Source organism: Cetorhinus maximus, chromosome 29 (assembly GCF_964194155.1).
Source record: "Cetorhinus maximus chromosome 29, sCetMax3.hap1.1, whole genome shotgun sequence".
Taxonomy (NCBI): Eukaryota; Metazoa; Chordata; class Chondrichthyes; order Lamniformes; family Cetorhinidae; genus Cetorhinus; species Cetorhinus maximus.
In genome coordinates this window covers 6,717,918-6,724,826 of record NC_135907.1, presented here as the reverse complement: position 1 = coordinate 6,724,826, position 6,909 = coordinate 6,717,918, and the positions used below count along the sequence as shown (strand labels likewise).

Here is a 6,909-nt window from a genome sequence, read left to right as displayed (position 1 = left end):
AGGAGTTAGCGGTTTGTCTAGGCTCTCCCGCGTACTGTGGTCTAGGACCTCCGTGATAGAGGACAGGAAGGACTGGGAGGCCGTGCTGTCCGTGGGCTTCACGTCATACAGTCCGGCATAAAAGGATTTGCTGATCCTCAGAATGTCGGACCGTGATGACTTTACTGAGCCGTCTTCTTCCTTCAGGCTGCTGATCACAGAGCGCTCTCTGTGTACCTTTTGGAAGAAGAAACGTGAGCACGTCTCATCCTGCTCCACGGAGCGGACTCTGGAACGGAAGATGATCTTGGAGGCCTCCGAGGCAAAGTGCGAGGCTTGCTGGCCCTTCACCTCTTGGAGCTCCTCCTTGACATCGACCCCCATCGACCGCAGCCGGAGCAGATTCTGCATCTTTTCCTGGAGTCGGGACATTTCCCTCTGTTCCTTTCTAGCTTTCTGGGTGCCTTTGAGGATGAAAAACCTCTTGATGCTTCCCTTGATCACTTCCCACCAGTGTGTCAGGGACTCAAAGAGGGGTTTCACGGTTCTCCAACCTTTGTAATCCCTCTTGAGCTCCTCAATGTTCTCTGGGGTCAGCAGTTGCACATTTAGCTTCCATGCCCCCCTGCCCACCCTCAGGTCTTCCTCCAAGTGGCAGTCCGCCAGTAGGAGGCAGTGGTCAGAGAAGAACACCGGCTTGACCTCGGTGGATCTGACTGTGAATGCGCGGGACACAAACAGGAAGTCTATCCTGGAACGAATGGACCCGTCTGGCCGCGACCAGGTGTATCTACGCTGCGCTCCGTCTGCAGGGTTGCTGAAGACGTCGTGCAGCTTGGCATCCTTAACTGTTTCCATCAGGGATCTGGACGTAGCGTCCAATCTGCTTCCGGCCCTGCCGGATCGTCCAGCCGCATCGATGATGCAGTTGAAGTCCCCGCCCAGAATGACCGGCCTGGAGGTCGCCAGCAGCAGTGGGAGCTGCTGAAAAACCTCCAGCCGCTCAGCCCCTTGTGCCGGGCCGTACACGTTAATTAACCGGAGTGGAGCGTTCTTGTACATTACGTCTGCTACCAGGAGTCGCCCGCCCACCACCTCCTTGACCTCGGAGACGGTGAAGTTGCCTCACCGCAGCAGAATACCCAGGCCGGAGGAACGAGAGTCGTTTCCGCCCGACCAGATCGATGGCCCGTGGGACCACCATCGTGACCATTGCCTGTAGGAGCTGAGGTGCGGTATCGCACACTCCTGCAGAAACAACAGGTCAGCTTTGACCTTGGCTAGGTAGTCCAAGGTCGCAACACATCGCGTAGTAGATTTAATGCTACGCACCTTTATGGATACAATCTTTAAACCCATATTAAAGCATTTATTCTCCTACCAAACCCACTGTCTCTGAGAGTCCCAGACCTTTAGTCTGCTCCTTCATACCCGTAGTGAGCTCAAATTCCTTCACTTTGGATGGGCTGAGGTAGATCTCCTTGGCCGTGTTCTGCTCCAGTGGCATCTGGAGGTTCACGTAGTGAGCGGATTTTGAGATGACCTTTGCTGGAGAAGCTTCTCCAAAACTCACCCCCTCTGGGGGGTTGCTGTTCCCGGCTTCCTGGAGCTGGGGTGCGATGATTGCCTCACTGCTCCCAGATTCCAGGGGCTGTGGTGCACTGGCCTCCTCAGGTTGCAGGCCAAGTTGGGGTGCGCTGGTCTCCTTGTTGTCTCCAATTTTCTGGAGCTCGGGTGTCTCGTCCTCCAACGCCCTGGAGCTTTGCCGCCTCTTCTGTCGGTGCCGCTCTGGCACTTCCTCATCCGAAGAGCTGCTGCCCTTGTCATCCGTGTCGGATGGGAGACGCCTCTTGCCGCTTCTCTGGGAAACGCCTTTGCTTCTTCTTCGCTCCCTCTTACTTTTCTTGTTCTTCACCGTCCGCCACTCCCCCTGCTGCTTTTCCACTGCTGCCTCCTCCTCCATTGATTCGCTGTCCTGAGGACTGGAAGGTTCAGGGGGTAGTGCTGTTGATTGGCTCTCTGTTGCCTCAATCTCTTTCTCCACCTTGTCTCTCTCTGTGTCCTCCTTTGTCCCGTTGAGCTCCCTGGGGGCCTTGGTGGTTGGAGTGACACGGAACCTTTCTTCTGCTTCCCCCTGGTCGGCTTTGGCTGCCTGTGCGTAAGTACGGCAGCGTTTGGGGCAGGTCCTGTAGAGGTGACTTGCCTCGCCACACAGGTTGCAGCACTTGGCCTGTTTGCAGTCTTTTGTCTGGTGCCCTTCCTGTTTGCAGATCTTGCAGAGGGAGGCGCTGCAGTTGGCCGCCACATGGCCAGCCTTGCCGCATGAGCGACAATGCTTGGGTTGCCCAGCGTAGACCAGGTAGCCACGGTTTCCCCCGATTGCGAAACTGGAAGGAGGGTGGAAAATGGCTCCCTTACCATCGGTCTTTAGCGTGACCTTAAACAGGCGTTTGCCTGTCCAGATCCCCAAGTCGTCTCGAATCTCGGTGCCGCTCCCCACCTTATCGAAGTACCTGGTGAGGAAGGTGACCACGTCGGCGACAGGGACGAAGGGGTTGTACACATGCACCATCACCTCACGTTCCCGTTGCAACGGCAGAGAAAAGTGCGGCTCCGCCGTCAGGATCTTCATCTCCGGCAGGTCTCTCTTCTCCTCGAACACCCTCAGGAGCCGGACGCAGTCTGCCACTTGCTTGAACGTCACGTCAAAATAACCGCCTTTGCGGGAGTCGTGCAGGGTGAAGATCTCCGTAGCTTGGAAGCCGCACGCCTTCAACAGGATCCTCCTGGTGAAGAAGCCCCGATCCATAGGTGATCCTCCTTCGTCGCTGTGGTTCACCGTGACTCGGACGGTGATAGGTAACCCACGGTATGAATTCGGATTGCGATTGGTTTTCGCCCTTCCATCCCGACCTTGCCATGGCAGGACCATGGTGTCGCTCCTGCAACACTTGATCTTAGCCAAGAGGCCGAGAAACTGATAAGAACAGATACTACACTTGATGTTAGCCAAAAGGCCGAGAAGCGATGAGAAAGAAAGAAAGTTGTGTTTTGAAAGATGTGCATGTTGAAAAGTAAAGAAAGCAGATGTTTGTAAGAAATCTATTTTTAGCATTGAAAATCCCCTGGAAAGGGGTGGTGCACCATTCCCAGAGATACTGCAATACCGGGTCGATGCATGGAGTGGGCGGAGCAAGCCCCTATTCCATCTCCCTGCTCCAAAAATCAATTTAATATATGGTCCCCCGATAAGGGATGTATCAGATATTAAACTGATAAGAACAGATTCTACACTTGATCTTAGCCAAGAGGCCGAGAAGCGATGCCACAAATACCCTGGACTTACCCGAGTGCCATATGCCTTCCCTCCTTTAAAGCAGACTGACAGCGTTCAAAGGCTTATATATATATAAGTACTGATGCTTTTACTGTTGGCATATTTCTCCTGGGATTTCCAATTGGAACAGAAGGTTAATTTACAGAAGTTGCCTTTGTTCTGTCTTTTTCAGTGAGACTGCATCAGAGTTATGTAGATCGCCAGTATTCCACCAATCAGGTGGGAGAGGGTTGTGCCTATCCACATGGACGTCACTGTCAGAGGCTGCTGTGGGAGAAGCTTTTGAAAGCAGTTGCGTGTCTTGCAGCGAGTGAGTGACAATGCAGCAACCAACTGTGCAGAGCTGCACACATCGAATCCTAAACAAAATAAAAACAGAATTACCTGGAAAAACTCAGCAAGTCTGGCAGCATCGGTGGAGAAGAAATCAGTCAACGTTTCGAGCCCTCATGGCCCTTCGGCAGAACTGCAGCATAGTTTCAACAAGGGAGAAATATAAATTGGTTTAAGGTGGGGGGGGGAAGAGACACATTGAGGGTGTGGTGTGAGCAGATAATCAAAAGATGTCAGAGACAAAAGGGTCAAAGAGGTGTTGAAGGTGGTGGTCTTTGTCTGAGAAAAGTGCTAATTAAGAATGGAAAACAGGATATTTAAAGTACAGCTCTAGTGGGGGTGGGGTGGAAAGACTAAAGGTTTTAGTTTTAGATTTAAAAATAATGGAAATAGGTGGGGAAAGAAGAATCTATATAAATTATTGAAAAAAAACGGGTGGGGGGGGAAAAGAAACGGGGTGGGGATGGGGGGAGGGGGAGTTTAAGATCTAAAGTTGTTGAATTCAATATTCAGCCCAGAGGGCTGTAAAGTGCCTAGTCGGAAGATGAGGTGCTGCTCCTCCAGTTTGCGTTGGGCTTCACTGGAACAATGCAGCAAGCCAAGGACAGACATGTTGGCAAGAGAACAGGGTGGAGTGTTAAAATGGCAAGCGACAGGGAGGTTTGGGTCTTTCTTGCGGACAGACCGCAGGTGTTCCGCAGAACGGTCGCCCAGTTTGTGTTTGGTCTCTCCAATGTAGAGGAGACCGCATTGGGAGCAACGAATGCAGTAGACTAAGTTAGGGGAAATGCAAGTGAAATGCTGCTTCACTTGAAAGGAGTGTTTGGGCCCTTGGACGGTGAGGAGAGAGGAAGTGAAGGGGCAGGTGTTGCATCTTCTGCGTGGGCATGGGGAGGTGCCATAAGTGGGGGTTGAGGAGTAGGGGGTGATGGAGGAGTGGACCAGGGTGTCCCGGAGGGAACGATCCCTACGGAATGCCGTCAAGGGGGGTGAAGGGAAGATGTGTTTGGTGGTGGCATCATGCTGGAGTTGGCGGAAATGGCGGAGGATGATCCTTTGAATGCGGAGGCTGGTGGGGTGATAAGTGAGGACAAGGGGGACCCTATCATGTTTCTGGGAAGGAGGAGAAGGCGTGAGGGAGGATGCGCGGGATATGGGCCGGACACGGTTGAGGGCCCTGTCAACGACCGTGGATGGAAAACCTCGGTTAAGGAAGAAGGAGGACATGTCAGAGGAGCTGTTTTTGAAGGTAGCGTCATCAGAACAGATGCGACGGAGGCGAAGGAACTGAGAGAATGGGATGGAGTCTTTACAGGAAGCGGGGTGTGAGGAGCTGTAGTCGAGGTAGCTGTGGGAGTCGGTAGGCTTGTAATGGATATTGGTGGACAGTCTATCATCAGAAATTGAGACAGAGAGGTCAAGGAAGGGAAGAGAAGTGTCAGAGATGGACCATGTGAAGATGATGGAGGGGTGGAGATTGGAAGCAAAATTAATACATTTTTCCAGGTCCCGACGAGAGCATGAAGCAGCACCGAAGTAATCATCGATGTACCGGAGAAAGAGTTGTGGGACGGGGCCGGAGTAGGACTGGAACAAGGAATGTTCCACATACCCCATAAAGAGACAGGCATAGCTGGGGCCCATGCGGGTACCCATAGCCACGCCTTTTATTTGGAGGAAGTGAGAGGAGTTAAAGGAGAAATTGTTCAGTGTGAGAACAAGTTCAGCCAGACGGAGGAGAGTAGTGGTGGATGGGGATTGTTGGGGCCTCTGTTCAAGGAAGAAGCTAAGGGCCCTCAGACCATCCTGGTGGGGGATGGAGGTGTAGAGGGATTGGACATCCATGGTGAAGAGGAAGCGGTTGGGGCCAGGGAACTGGAAATTGTTGATGTGACGTAAGGTGTCAGAGGAATCACGGATGTAGGTGGGAAGGGACTGGACAAGGGGAGAGAGAAGGGAGTCAAGATAACGAGAAATGAGTTCCGTGGGGCAGGAACAGGCTGACACGATCGGTCTGCCAGGACAGTTCTGTTTGTGGATTTTGGGTAGGAGGTAGAAGCGGGCCGTCCGAGGTTGGGCGACTATCAAGTTGGAAGCTGTGGGAGGAAGATCTCCTGAGGAGATGAGGTCAGTGACAGTCCTGGAAACAATGGCTTGATGTTCTGTGGTGGGGTCATGGTCCAGGGAGAGGTAGGAGGAAACGTCTGCGAGTTGACGCTCAGCCTCCGCGAGGTAGAGGTCAATGCGCCAGACAACAACAGTACCACCCTTGTCAGCGGGTTTGATGACAATGTTGGGGTTGGACCTGAGAGAACGGAGTGCAGTGAGTTCAGAGAGAGACAGATTAGAATGGGTGAGAGGAGCAGAGAAATTGAGACGGCTAATGTCACGCCGACAGTTCTCAATGAAAAGATCAAGAGAAGGCAAAAATCTAGAGGGAGGGGTCCAAGTGGAGGGAGAACATCGAATCCTAGATTGGTTAGAGCACAAAAGGAGGCCATTCGGCCTGTCGTGTCTGTGCTAGCTCTCTGCAAGAGCAACTCCCCTAGTGCCACTCACCTGCCTTTTCCCCGTAGCCCTGCAAATATTTTCTCTTCAGATAATTAATTATCCGATTCTCTTTTGAAAGCCACTCTTGAAAGTGCCCCCAGCACACTCTCAGGCAGTGCATTGCAGATTCTAACCACTCGCTGCGCAAGAAGGTTTCTCCTCATGTCGCCTTGGTTCTTTTGCCATTCACCTTAAATGGGGGTCCTCCATGTTGTGTTTTCCACCTGACACAAACACACCGACGACACAAAGAGGATTGCGAACTCAATTCTTTGATTTGAAGAGATGAAATATATACAACAATATCTGGGTCTCTAGGACAGCTCCTATCATCGGCCCGAGAATTATACATGAGCATATACGTCACACCCTGCCTGGTGCTGCACAGCAATTTTAGATACGCTCCTTAAAGGTATACCACAACAACTCCAGGCTGTACCATTAAATAATAAGAACTATTTACATTACCACAAATTGCTCTTCTGTCTTTGAACCTACAATTGTACAAAGTGATCACCTTATGAGTCTCTGGAACGGAATGGTGCTTCGTTGATACTGTGAAGTTGGTTTGAGATTGCTGTACGTTCTCACAATTCTGGTTGTCTGTAGGAGTGTTGCGCTGGGATCGTGTCTTAGATCGCGTTCTGCTTGCGATGGGGTTACTTGGTGTTTCTTGTTCTGGTACTTCCCTGATTCGCCATCGGTTTCTT

General features: G+C 51.9%; 1 non-coding gene and 1 pseudogene across 1 annotated transcript; both read right to left on the bottom strand.

The window, feature by feature from the left end:
• Positions 1–2,866: 2,866 nt before the first annotated feature.
• On the bottom strand, positions 2,867–3,008 carry LOC144669867 (U2 spliceosomal RNA; annotated as a pseudogene).
• Positions 3,009–3,112: 104 nt separating this feature from the next.
• LOC144669898 (U2 spliceosomal RNA) lies at positions 3,113–3,303 on the bottom strand. The gene has a single exon (XR_013573795.1). It is a non-coding gene; the product is annotated as a U2 spliceosomal RNA (small nuclear RNA).
• Positions 3,304–6,909: the final 3,606 nt, after the last annotated feature.